General features: G+C 46.6%; 1 protein-coding gene across 3 annotated transcripts in view; it reads right to left on the bottom strand.

Annotated features, from left to right (window-relative positions):
- Positions 1-8,496: 8,496 nt before the first annotated feature.
- The window catches only part of LOC143963522 (NACHT, LRR and PYD domains-containing protein 3-like), a 262,510-nt gene continuing 256,839 nt past the window's right edge, over positions 8,497-14,167 (bottom strand). For all 3 annotated transcript variants that reach the window (XM_077473192.1, XM_077473191.1, XM_077473193.1), the window contains one exon: positions 8,497-9,196. The gene's annotated coding sequence lies outside the window, so the exon portion shown is untranslated. The remainder of the gene's footprint in view (positions 9,197-14,167) is intronic.

Below are 14,167 nucleotides of genomic sequence, written 5' to 3'. Positions count from 1 at the left end.
CTGAGGAGACCTCACCTCCCCCGATACCATCCTCCCTGCACGAGGAGATCTCACCCAATACCATCCCCTCCACCTTGTGTATGATAACTGTCAGTCTCTTATTTCAACTGTACACCGCACAGACATCTCTTCCCTTTTCTTACCTATAGCATTGGCTGCAGCTCTGACAGACTCATATTTCCATAGAAGGGAAATGTGCTTCACCAGAGACCTCAGGAGATTCCTGCTTCTCCTGCCTGCACCTACCTTCTTACTACCCATAGCAAGGTGTGATTGGACTGGGCTGTAATTTCTTAACACACCACTAGGTGTTCTCAATGGTCCACCTGCAGTCTGTACATCTAACTTGGCGCTAATATATAAGAATCATGCATTTATTTTATGGTACAAATTCTATGTTGTGTGCATATATACAGTATCTAACAAAAGTAAGTACACCCCTCAGTCACATTTATGTAAATCTTTTCTTCTCTCTGTTCATGTGACAACACTGAAGAAATGACACTTGTCTACAATGTAAAGTAGTGAGTGTACAGCTTGTATAACAGTGTAAATTTCCTGTCCCCTCAAAATAACTCAACACACAGCCATTAATGTCTAAACTGCTGGCCACAAAAGTCAGTACACCCCTAAGTGAAAATGTCCAAATTGAGCCCAATTAGCCATTTTCCCTCCCCCGGTGTCATGTGACTCGGTGTTACAAGGTCTCAGGTGTGAATGGGGAGCAGGTGTGTTACATTTGGTGTTATCGCTCTCACTCTCTCATACTGGTCACTGGAAGTACAACATGGCACCTCATGGCAAAGAACTCTCTGAGGATATGAAATAAAGAATTTTTACTCTACATAAAGATGGCCTAGGCCAATGATGGCGAACCTTGGCACCCCAGATGTTTTGGAACTACATTTCCCATGATGCTCAACTACAGCTACTACACTGCAGCATTATGGGAAATGTAGTTCCAAAACATCTGGGGTGCCAAGGTTCGCCATCACTGGCCTAGGCTATAAGAAGATCGCCAAGACCCTGAAACTGAGCTGCAGCACTGTGGCCAAGACCATACAGCGGTATAACAGGACAGGCTCCCCTCAGAACAGGCCTCGCCATGGTCCACCAAAGAAGTTGAGGTCTGGTGCTCAGCGTCATATCCAGAGGTTGTCTTTGGGGAATAGACGTATGAGTGCTGCCAGCATTGCTGCAGAGGTTGTAGGGGTGGGGGGGTAAGCCTGTCAGTGCTCAGACCATACGCCGCACACTGCATCAAATTGGTCTGCATGGCTGTCATCCCAGAAGGAAGCCTCTTCTAAAGATGATGCACAAGAAAGACCACAAACAGGGGCGTGGCTTGCGCGCGCACAGTGATGGACGCCTGAGCAGAGAGCTCCGCTATCCAGACCGGACAAAGAGCGACGAACGGGAGCTCGTTCCGCCGGTATCAACCCGAAAGTGCCCTGCGCGATCCTCTCAATACACCGCCACCACGATGTCCCGCAAACGGATCCAGGAAAGAGGTCCGAAAAGATTGGAAACCTTCTCCTTCCAGCCCCGCCGCAAGGCCCAAGATGGCGCCGCCGGTACAGCGCGGACCTCCCTGAGCTACACGGATCTTCTTGACGCCCATCTTCGGGACATTCAAGCGGATCCACAGACAGCATGTTCGCCTGATTCATCTCCTTCAACCCCGGCCTCCCGGAGCCCGGTAAAGTCGAGGATGCGGATGGATCCTAACAACCAGGCCTCAGACGCAGTGAGTACAGGCCTCCATAACGAATCTGTTATAAATGACTTGCAATCGTCAATAGCACAATTCCCAACTACGGGACAGCCTGTGCTCGATACAACGATGAAGGATATGCTCTTGTCCTTGCAATCGTCACTTATGTCCAACATGTCATCCCTGATCAATAGATTCTCATTGGAACTGAAACATATGGACAATAGAGTACAGTTCATGGAGAATAAAATGGGTGAATGTACTGACACGGTCAATGATTTAGTAGACGCATACTCTGAACAAAGGGATGAAACTCTTTGGATCAAAGCTAAGCTCGCGGACCTCGAGGACCGCTCCCGAAGAAATAATGTCAAAATACGCGGTATTCCAGAGTCCATTCAGCCCACAGAGCTACATAACTTTGTGACCACTATGTTCTCCAGTATGATTCCTGAACTCACCCCTATTGAGCTCACTATCGATCGAATACACAGATTACCAAAACCACGCCACCTTGAGGCAGATATACCCCGAGATGTGCTACTACGGGTTCACTTCTTTCAGGCGAAAGAACAAATTCTACAGAAGGCTAGGGAGCACGCTCCATTGCCTGCACCATACTCCAACATCCAACTGTACGCAGACCTATCAAAGTATACGCTGCAAATGCGGAGGCAATTAAGAACCCTCACTAAAGCACTGAACAACCACAAGATTAACTACAAATGGCGCCACCCTGCGACCATCTTGGCCACCCATAATGGCATTCCGCACAGCATCTCCACCTTGGAAGGGGGCTTGAAGCTTCTCCACGCATGGGGAATTCTACCTGATCCCCCACAACGTCCCCTGGGTCCTGACGGTCAGCACAATCCGTTTTCCTTTGGTCCCTCCCGGGAGACACCCAAGAACACCCATAGATGAACGTTCGGCCCGTACTTTAATGCCTAATAAACATACATGTCCGGTCTAGAGTTGCGTTCACACACCTGACTGTTGAACTTTCCCCACAACTTAGTCAGTTGCTCACAAGAGCGGTTTAGTACTGACTTACTTGTGCTTTTTATTTTGTTGTTTTTCTCCTATACGTTGTTATACTTTGTTGCTCTTTTTTTTTTTTTTTTCTGCTTTATCGCCTACAGCTCATAGCTGCTGCTGTACCAAATATCCGAAAAGTGGCAGACACACACAGCCTCAACCTACGGACATTTATCTTCCAAAAAAAAGCTTCACGGATCTTCACATCATATCTGGATCACCGTTTTTTTTTCTTTCTCATCTTACCTGGACTTCCGATTTAGGCCCGCATACGGTCCACCTGTTCCAGCTGGTATCCTGAACTCTGAGTAGGAAATTTCAACCACTGTAAGTTCTCACTCTATTTTCTTATTGTCTCCCAACACACCATGGGAATCACTATCCTTTCCCTAAATGCGAATGGGCTCAACCACCCTGCTAAGCGCAACTCCCTCTGGAGATCTGCATTGGCGCATAACTGTGATGTTCTATGTGTTCAGGAAACCCATTTTGCCGCAGACGCCACTCCTAATTGTCAACACAGACTGTTCCCTCATATCTTCCACGCCTCTTCCCCTCAGAAGAAGCGCGGAGTTCTGATAGCTGTAAAGAACACTGTACTGTTCACCTTGCAGGACTTTATTGCAGACCCGGAAGGTCGATATCTTATTTTGATCTGTACCATCAACCAGGTTCTTTACACCCTTGTTACCGTATATGCCCCTAACCAAGGTCAAATGCACTTCCTTAGGAAAACATTGAAGAAAGTGCAAAAAGTCCAAAAGGGACTCTTGTTAATCAGCGGTGACTTTAATCTAGTACCAAACTTTACTATGGACTCCACAGCAGGGTCTAAAAGATTTGCCTCTCCTTTAGAGTCTTTTATTGTATCTAACGATTTATATGATGTATGGAGGTGTTGTCATGCGAGTGAGAGGGACTTTACGTTCCTCTCGCCGCGTCACAACACCTACTCACGTATTGACTTGTTTCTAGCAGATAAACGAATACTCCAGAACACTTTGGGCTCCAGCATCCACACCGCCACCTGGTCGGATCACGCCCCCATCAGCATCACCATCTCTGATGATACACATCATCCAGACTCCTTTATATGGAGAGTGAACAACTATCTTCTCACCAATCCTCAATTTTCCATCCCCATCAAACGACACTTGGAAGAATACTTTCAATTTAATCAATCCTCGGTGTCCGACCCGACGGTGGTGTGGAATGCCCACAAGGCAGTCATGAGAGGTGTGTTCCTCCAAATGGGTGCTAGGGCCAAAAAACAAAGGACCCAGAGACTGGACGAACTCATGACTGACATCGCCGCCACTGAAGCTCTAAATAAATCTAACCCCTCCCAGTCCCTTCAAGCCAAGATTTTTACCCTACGCAACGAGTTGCGGTCACTTCTTTTAGAGAGACATGAAAAGTTCTACAAATTACTCAAGGCCTCATCATACTCCATAGGTAACAAAGCAGGTAAAATGATGTCACTTAAAATTAAAGGTCACAGGAACAAAACAAAAATCCCGTTCCTCTATCACCCACACACCAACGAAAAGCTCCTTAAACCGCAATCCATAGCTAACGCCTTTAGCGCATACTATCGAGATCTTTACAACCTTAAAGAGGACCCAAAGACCACCCAACCTTCCCCTGAATTAATCCAAACTTTCCTAAAAGACCTATCCCTCCCGTCTATATCTCAGGAACAGCTCTCAGATTTAAATTCACCCTTTACGATCGCTGAGATTATCTCAGTAATAAATAAGCTTCCTTCCTCCAAATCCCCAGGCCCGGACGGCTTCACTGGGGAATATTACAAACAATTCAAGGACATCCTAGCCCCCACCTTGTCCCAAACATTCAATCTAGCAACCTCAACCGCCTCATTCCCGACAGAGATGCTTACTGCCATGGTAGTGACTCTTCCCAAACCAGGTAAAGACCCTACTTCTCCTAAAAACTTTCGCCCCATCTCGCTACTGAACCTTGACTTAAAAATTTACGCAAAGTTGATAGCCAACAGATTGGAAGACATTATGCCCTCTCTAATTTCCCTAGACCAATCAGGATTTACCAAAGGACGCCAAACCTCAGATGCCACAAGACGACTGCTAAATATCATCCATCATGCCGAATCGACTAAGCTCCCCTCGATTCTCCTATCCCTCGACGCCGAAAAGGCATTTGACAGGGTACATTGGGGTTACCTGTCGGCAATACTTAACAAATTTGGGATCATTGGCCCCATACATGATGCTATCATGGCCTTATACTCTTCTCCCTCAGCCCGTGTGTTCTCAGCAGACGCTATGTCTTCACCCTTTCAAATTTCGAACGGCACAAGGCAGGGGTGCCCCCTCTCGCCGTTAATTTTTAATTTAGTAATGGAACCCCTGGCTGAAAAAATCAGATCAAATCCCGACATCACTGGTATATCCCTCGCTAGTGTAGATCACAAAATTAGTCTATTTGCGGACGATGTGATCCTTATGATCACTGATCCTGAACGTTCCCTCCCAGCAATCCAGAAGACGCTCGCCTGGTTCAGTTCTGTTTCATTCTACAAAGTAAACGAATCCAAATCATTTATATTAGATTTAGGTTTAGATGAGTCCACGAGCGTTCGACTTAAAGAACGCTTCCCCTTTTCATGGGCGGAGAATAGCATAACCTATCTGGGTATCCAATTAACTAACACCACGAAATCCCTATTTGCAGCCAATTATATACCGCTACGCACAAAGTTACAAAGCGACCTCACCAGGCTAGCGTCCTTCGAATTTTCTTGGACGGGACGTTTAGCGGCGTTTAAAATGTTGCACGTTCCCCAAATACTATACCTATTCCGAACCCTACCCATCCCACTTACCCTTAGCTACTTTAAATCTCTCCAGTTAATTTTATCCAAATTTATTTGGCAAGGTAAAAAACCTAGATGCACGCATGCCCAACTCATTAAACATCGAATGGCTGGTGGTACAGGATATATAGACTTCCGAGACTACTATATGGCTTCCATTCTCACACAAACCAAAGCTTGGTCCCCAATCTCTCCTAATTTCACCATATGGGGGAAAATGGAAGCATCCCTAATCCCAGGGGGGAATCTATCCTCCTGGCTATTCGCGTCAATCATGGGAGCTAAAATCCCCAGTAAACTACCCCCGACCATAGTGGCAACTATTAAAACGTGGTCGCGATTCCTCCAATCACTACCCGCCCAAACTAAGGGGGTATCAGTCCCTATACCTATAGAAACCCTGCATATACTGATGCAATCAACATCATTCGATCGTTGGAAATCAATGGGCATAACCTCACTGTCTGACCTATTTGTTAATGAGACCGTAAAATCGTTTCCGACACTCCAAAAAGAATTCATGCTACCAAACTCTGACATCTTCCTATACTTACGCACCAAACACTGTCTCGCTTCCCTTACCACATGGAAATGTACTCTTCCCCACGTCGCTTGGCTCTTCTTCCAATCTACTCTGGCTCGCCAAAAAGGTATCTCTCTATTCTACAAATTACTCCACCACAAATCCACATTTACACGATCAGCAGCAAATCTACGCTGGGAAACAGCTTTCGACCGGCAATTCACACTGGAGCAATGGGAACAAGCCTACCAATCCACTTATAAAGCTACATGCTGCGCTTCCTTATGGGAACTAATGTATAAACTGACATACCGTTGGTATTTGACCCCCGACATAGTCTCCAAATTTGACTTGACTAACAACGGTTCATGTTGGCGGAAATGTGGCCATCATGGGAACCTACTGCACATCTTTTGGAACTGTCCCAAAATCAAGGGTTACTGGCACTCAGTATTCAAGCTGATCGCCGATGTTACCAAACAATCAGTCACAGAATCTCCCTACCTCGCCCTCCTGTCCTTAACTATTGAACAATTTCCTAACCCGACCAGAAACATCATAATACACATACTCCAAGCAGCACGCTTGAATATAGCACGGAAGTGGAAGGACTTTGATCCACCTAACCTGACAGAAGTAATTCGCACTACCCACACACATTACATACATGAAACAGTACTCGCACTCAGACGAGGTCCCAAAACCCGACTTCTTTCTAACTGGCAACAATGGAAAGACTGGGTCAACTCCCCTAAGTTGATCCCACTATTTTACCCTTAATCTTTGAAACAAGTCCTAACGCAACCATAGGTGCAGGAGGGGATGGCTTTGCTCGAGCACAGCATAGATCCCTCAGGGGTGCTCGGGTGGAACATCCTCTATCTCCTAAGTAGTTGAAGAGTTTAGCAGACGGTACTGATCCAGTCTTCCTCATGACTAGTTTACCAGCTGGTCCCTTGATTTTACTTTCTCACATTGAAATGTTGATTTCTCCACTGTGTGTGTCCACCGGTATTTATGCTTTTCTAATTCACATAGCGGACGACGATTATCTCACCTTCCTAACGTCCTTCTATAGGCGGGGAAAGTTTTTATTTTATGGTGTTTTTCTTTTTTTTTTTTTTTTTTTTTTTTTTTAGTTCGAAGCCTGTTCTTGTTCTTTTTTTCTTTTATTTTTCTATAATAGCAAGGCGTACAACCACATCCTCAGATGTCTACATACACTTTACCATATCTAGAGCTGTCTTAGCAAATGCCGCCTTTGTTGACTTGATGTACTTTCAGTTCTAATATTGTACGTTATCTAATGCTGTACATTCTATCCTGTTTATTCGTTGTATAATGAAAACCTGAATAAAAATCTATTAAGAAAAAAAAAAGAAAGACCACAAACAGTTTTCTGAAGACAAGCAGACTAAGGAGACAGATTACTGGAACCATGTCCTGTGCTCTGATGAGACCAAGATAAAGGTATTTGGTGTCAGATGGTGACAAGCGTGTGTGGGGGCAACCAGGTGAGGAGGACAAAGACAAGTGTGTCTTGTCTACAGTCAGGCATGGTGGTGGGGGTGTCATGGTCTGGGGCTGCATGAGCGCTGCCGGCACTGGGGGGCTACAGATCATTGAGGGGACCATGAATGCCAACATGTACTGTGACATACTGAAGCAGAGCATGATCCCCTCCCTTCAGAGACTGGACCGCAGGGCAGTATTCCAACATGATAACCACCCCAAACACACCTCCAACACCACCACTGCCTTGCTAAAGAAGCTGAGGGTAAAGGTGATGGACTGGCCAAGCATGTCTCCAGACCTAAACCCTATTGATCATCTGTGGGACATCCTCAAACGGAAGGTGGAGGAGGGGAAGGTCTCCAACATCCACCAGCTCCGTGATGTCATCATGGGGGAGGGGAAGAGGACTCCGGTGACAACCTGTGAATCTCTGGTGACCTCCATGCCCAAGAGGGTGAAGGCTGTGCTGGAAAATAATGGCGGCCACACAAAATATTGACACTTTGGGCCCAATTTGGACATTTTCAATTCGGGGTGTACTCATTTTTGTCAGATACTGTATATACATTATATGTTAGGAACATATTATGTGGTAAATATAGAGAGGGCAGATAGAGTGCAAAGAAAGGAGGAATGCAGGAAGAGGGGGGAACGGAGGAGAGAGAGAGGGTGAAGGGAGGAGAGAGAGAGGGGGTGAAGGGAGGAGAGAGAGAGGGGGTGAAGGGAGGGGAGCGAGAGGGGGAAGGGAGGAGAGGTGAGAAGGGGGAAGGGAGAGGTGAGGGGGGAAGAGAGAGGTGAGAGGGTATCTGCTGTGGAGAACAAGCTGAGAAGAAGTTGGTAATAATCACAGAATAAGGTTAATAAAATATACAAAACTTTATTGATGAGTAAAAACCCTCAATGGGGTAAATCTATAGAGAATAACACCTTCCAATAACCAGGTAATAATATTGGTGGCCCAATAATCAATCAGGATAATCACGTCCCTTTGGGTAATGATCCATGACATGAAATCCTCGGGGAATAATACATGATCCTCATATACAATATATCAGACATGAAATGTAATCAGAACAATCGGTGGATAAATCCATTTAGATGATATAATAAAAATTGCAGCAAGTTGTCAGTGAAAGGCGAAGCGGCTGAACGGACTCGGCACAATGAAATCTTAGGAGCCGGGTTGGCAGAGAGTCATGCAGAGCAGAGATGGGGGAGTTGGCAGAAGTAAAGATGAACTTCTAGAAATGGGATGACTTGGCTAAGCTTGTCATTCAGGGGGATAAAGTTCTGGTTGTGGAAGAAAAACTCTGATATAAGGCAGCAGAGAGCCGGCTATGAGATCTCCGTCTCTCCTTGGGATTGCTGATGGATCGGGTTCTGTTCTTATACAAGATAATGGGAGGCGACCATTATATCCATGAAGAGTAGAAGACTTTCCTTTAGAGGGTTGCAGAGAAGTCCGAGGTGTCGGTGAGGAGATCCTCTATACATGGAAGAGGTCCAGCAGACCCAACACCGGGACACAATCACCAGACAAATCTCTGGCCGTCTACAGGAGATAATTGTACAATTACACAGAGATATTACATTGTATACATTCCATGAAATGTTTCATCAATACATATATATGTGAATGTGATGTGAATATCATTCCATGTTACACAGGGACTCGTCATATCAGTAATTTGGCTACTTTCCATCCACAGAAGAATTGGGATCATGTGACCTGAGGAAGATCTGCAGATCCCAATATCAGCAGCAGAGCCGACTGAGGAGACGATTGTATTCAGAATATTGAAGGTCGGCCCCATTCCCATCCCTGGAACAGCCAGGACGGGTTTTATTATTTTCTGTTAGGAAGTGATCCAGATTTATAGAGAGGAGAAGCCGGAATCCAGGAACTGGACTGATCAGCACTAGAGATGGGCCAACAGTTCTATCCGAGCAAAAGTTCCCCCCGAACATCACCTGCTCACCCGCTCGGCAAACACCCAAATTTGCGGTTACTTTGGCGGGATATTCGCCTGCCGAGCGCCCCACAATGCACTGTGAGCTTCGCAGTGCATTCTAGAGGACCTAATTGGATGAAGCCAGCGGTCAGGTGCAAGGTTTTGCCAATCAGCACTGTCAGGGCCCTGATTGGACAAAGTGATGATGACTTTCTCCAACCAGGGCTCAGTGCTCATAGTCACACCCCCAGGAGATAGAGAGAGCCGGGCTCAGTTTACTACTAGTGAGTTAGTGTGTTCATTTATTGTGACTCTGAGTGTAGAGTGTGAGTATAGTGTAGTGTCAGTGTACAGTGTGAGTATAGTGTAGTGTCAGTGTAGAGTGTGAGTATTGTGTAGTGTCAATGTAGAGTGTGAGTATAGTGTAGTGTCAGTGTAGAGTGTGAGTATAGTGTAGTGTTAGTGTAGAGTGTGAGTATAGTGTAGTGTCAGTGTAGAGTGTGAGTATTGTGTAGTGTCAGTGAAGAGTGTTAGTGTATTATTAGTATAGTGTGTGAGTATTATGTGTCATTATAGTGTAGTATACTGTTAGTATAGTGTAGTGCTTAACACCACATTACATAACATTTAGTGCTGTATATCCTCCTTGGTTGCTGCATGCCCCCTTTTTTTAACTTGTCAGCTGCAGTTTTTCTGACTGTGACGTTGGTGTTCCCCTTTTTTTATAGTTTTTACATTTCTGTCAGTGGAAGTCCTCAATATAAAGTGCACCAAACACCACTTCTCATTGAATAAAGTGCATCCAATCACACATTTCCCAGTTTATAATACGTTTGGGTAATAATCCCCCATCATGTCTGGGAGGACAACAAGGAGAGGCAGACATTCCCCATGGCACTGTGAGGGGTCCAGCAGCGTATGTGACCACAGGCCAAGGTGGACGTGGTCAGTCCTCAGGCAGGACATCATTTCCTCTGTTTAGTGATGGTGCCCGTGCTATCCAGCCACAGCATGCAGAGGAGGTGGTGGACTGGCTTAATAAACCCTCCTCATCTTTGGTCATCCTCCTCATTATCATCATCCTCCGTCCCCATGCAGAGACTAGTGCGCAGTCCCCTGCAGCTGCCAGAGCAGCTTATTCTGCCTCCTTGTCCACATCTATTCCTGCCCTAGTTCCAGCATCGGGCATGGAGGAGTCAACGGAGTTATTTGAACACAGTGTCAGCCACTTGCTCCTTGATGATGCACAGCCATTACTGGATTCAGATGTTGGTTCTGAGGTTGAGGAAGGCAGGAACATGAGCCTACAGAGAGGGAGGAACGCTGGTACACAAATTGGCAGTCATGTTCCCCCAGCTGCAGCGTATTGCCAAGTTGTCTCCGGTGGTAATGAGGATGGAGGAGATGATGATGATGATGTCGTCACTGATGTGACTTGGGTGCCAGATAGATCAGAGGAGGAAAGTGAGGGTGAGGCACAACCCCAACAAGGGAGCCATCATGGAAGAGTAGAGAGCAGCCACCCTATTCCATCACATTGTGGAGCTGTCATCTCCCGACCCACTTCCCACAGCTCAGTGTCTGGACATTTTTTAGCACATGTGGAGCCGATCGCACTGGTCCAATTTGCAAACTTTGTCTCAAGCACATTGAGCATGGCAAAAACTCCAACCATTTGGGTACCACATGCTTGACAAGGCATTTAACCTTCCACCACTCAGCCCATTGCAAGAGCACCTAAAAGCCACACAAAAGGGGCACAAATCCGTCCCTCCTCACCTCAGTCTGTCCCCGCTATACCTCATGACCTCTCAGCAGCCTCCACTGACAGGGATGATATTATAGTGCAGGGTGTCCCAGGTCCTTGCAGCACATCTGCCAGCAGCACACCAACAGCTGCAGAGTAGTAAGGCTTGCTCAAAGTGGTGCAAAAAAATTGTTATTTCCATCCAAAGTCTGCCAAAGAGACACCAGAATATATCCAACAATCCTCTAATCTTGTTCCCGGTGCACTGCATTGTAACCTCATCATACAGACTGGACCCCAAGCTGTTATTTATAAAAGAAAGCTTGCAGGAAAAAAAATATTTAAATGACAATTTTTATTTTATTTATAAATGTCAGTTTTGCTGCAGCAGGTTCTATACATGGTACAGATGTGCCACTTTACAGGCAGAGTAAAGACACCCCCAGCACTATATTTAACCACTTGCTTAGTGGGCACTTAAACCCCCCTCCTGCCCAGACCAATTTTCAGCTTTCAGGTCTGATGCACTTTGAATGACAATTGCGCGGCCATACAACACTGTACCCATACAACACTGTACACAAATTTTTATCATTTTTTTCCCACAAATAGAGCTTTCTTTTGGTGGTATTTAACCTCCTCCCGCCCGCCCTATAGCCGAATGACGGCCTTAGAGCGGGCGGGTTCATTCGCCTGGCCGTCCCTGGACAGCCTGGTGTTTACTTCCGCAATGCGCGCCGCCGGGGGCGCGCATCGCGAAGTATTGTATTCGCCGTGTCTCCCGGAGACAGGCAAATACAGATCGCCATGAACGGCCAATCAAAGCGGCCGTTCACAGCGCGATCGCAGCTGCCAATGGGAGATGATCTCATATGTAAACATATGAGATCATCTCCCATTGCCGTGTCTCTCCCTCCTCACACAGAGACAGCGTGTGAGGAGGGAGAGCGATCTGTGTGTCAGCCCCAGTGCCAGTGTCAGCCCCAGTGCCAGTGTCAGCCCAGTGCCATCTGCCAGTAGTGCCACCTGCCAGCGCCTGCCGTCAGCCCCAGTGCCATCAGCCCCAGTGCCGCCAGTGCCACCTGCCAGCCCCAGTGCCACCCGTCAGCCCCAGTGCCGCCCGTCAGCCCCAGTGCCGCCCGTCAGCCCCAGTGCCGCCAGTGCCGTCAGCCCCAGTGCCACCTGCCCATGCCACCTGCCAGCACCAGTGCCACCTGCCAGTGCCACTTGCCAGCGCCAGTACCATCCGTCAGCCCCAGTGCCGCCAGTGCCACCTGCCAGTGCCATCCGTCAGCGCCAGTGCCACCTGCCACCACCAGTGCCACTTGCTAGTGCCACCTGCCAGTGCCATCCATAAGCCCCAGTGCCGCCAACCCCAGTACCACGTGCCAGTGCCACGTGCCAGTGCCACCTGCCAGCGCCAGTGCCACCTGCCAGCGCCAGTGCCACCTGCCAGTGCCATCCGTCAGCCCCAGTGCCGTCAGCCCCAGTGCTGCCAGTGCCACCTGCCAGCGCCAGTGCCATCTGCCAGCCGCAGTGCCATCTGCCAGCCCCATTTGCCAGAGCAATTAGCCAGAGCAAATAGCCAGCACCATCTGCCACTGCCAGCCCCATCTGCCAGTGACATCTGCCAGCGACATCTGCCAGCCCCATCTGCCTCCAGTGCCATCTGCCTCCAGTGCCATCTGCCTCCAGTGCCACGTGTCGTCAGTGCCATGTGGGGTCACTTTGTGGGCATTTCCATTGTCCTGGTGCTCCAGGGCCTTCAAAACTGTAATAGGTGGTTGAGAAATAAGATGTGTAATTTATGTTCCTAGAACGCCTGATGGTGCTATTTCAATATTGGGCCTCTGTATGTGGTCAGGCTGTGTAAAAGTCTCACACATTTGGTATCGTTACACTCAGGAGGAGTAGTAGAACGTATTTTGGGGTGTCATTTTTGCTATGTACGTGCTATGTGTTGGAAATATCTTATAAATGGACAACTTTGCGTAAAAAAAATGCGTTTTCATTTTTTTTCCACATTTTCCCAAAACTTCTGGAAAAAAATGAACCATTCAAAGGACTCATTATGCCTCATAGATTATACGTTGGGGTGTTAGCTTTCCAAAATGGGGTCACTTTGTGGGCATTTCCATTATCCTGGTGCTCCAGGGCCTTCAAAAATGTAATAGGTGGTTGAGAAATGAAATGTGTAATTTATGCTCCTAGAACGCCTGATGGTGCTACTTCAATATTGGGCCTCTGTATGTGGCCAGGCTGTGTAAAAGTCTCACACATTTGGTATCGTAATACTCAGGAGTAGCAGAACGTATTTTGGGGTGTCATTTGTGGTATACACGTGCCATGTGAGAGAAATAACCTATTACATTGAAAATTTTGTGAGAAAAAAAAAAAAATCTTCATTTTGCAAAGTATTGTGGGAAAAAGATGACAACATCAAAAACCTCACCATGCCTCTTAGTAAATACCTTGGAATGTCTACTTTCAAAAAGGGGTAATTTGGGGGGTATTTGTACTTTCCTGACTTGTTCGGGTCGCAAGAAATGAGATCGGCCACCAGTACATCAGGTGTGATCAATTTTGTGCGATTCACACCACAGCTTGTAGATTCTCTAACTTTCACAAAGACCAAATAATATCCACTAATTTGGGTTATTTTTACCAAAGATATGTAGCAGTATAAATTGTGGCCAAAATTTATGAAAAAAAATATATAATTTGCAAAATTTTATCACAGAAACAAAGAAATATGTGTTTTTTTTCAAAATTTTCGGTCTTTTTTCATTTATAGCGCAAAAAATAAAAACCCCAGAGGTGATCA

This window comes from Lithobates pipiens, unplaced genomic scaffold (genome assembly GCF_037356315.1).
Source record: "Lithobates pipiens isolate NorthernLeopardFrog02 unplaced genomic scaffold, aLitPip1_a1.2 Scaffold_8, whole genome shotgun sequence".
Taxonomy (NCBI): domain Eukaryota; kingdom Metazoa; phylum Chordata; class Amphibia; order Anura; family Ranidae; genus Lithobates; species Lithobates pipiens.
Note: the sequence above shows the minus strand (reverse complement) of the source record. Positions and strands in the feature narration are given on the sequence as shown.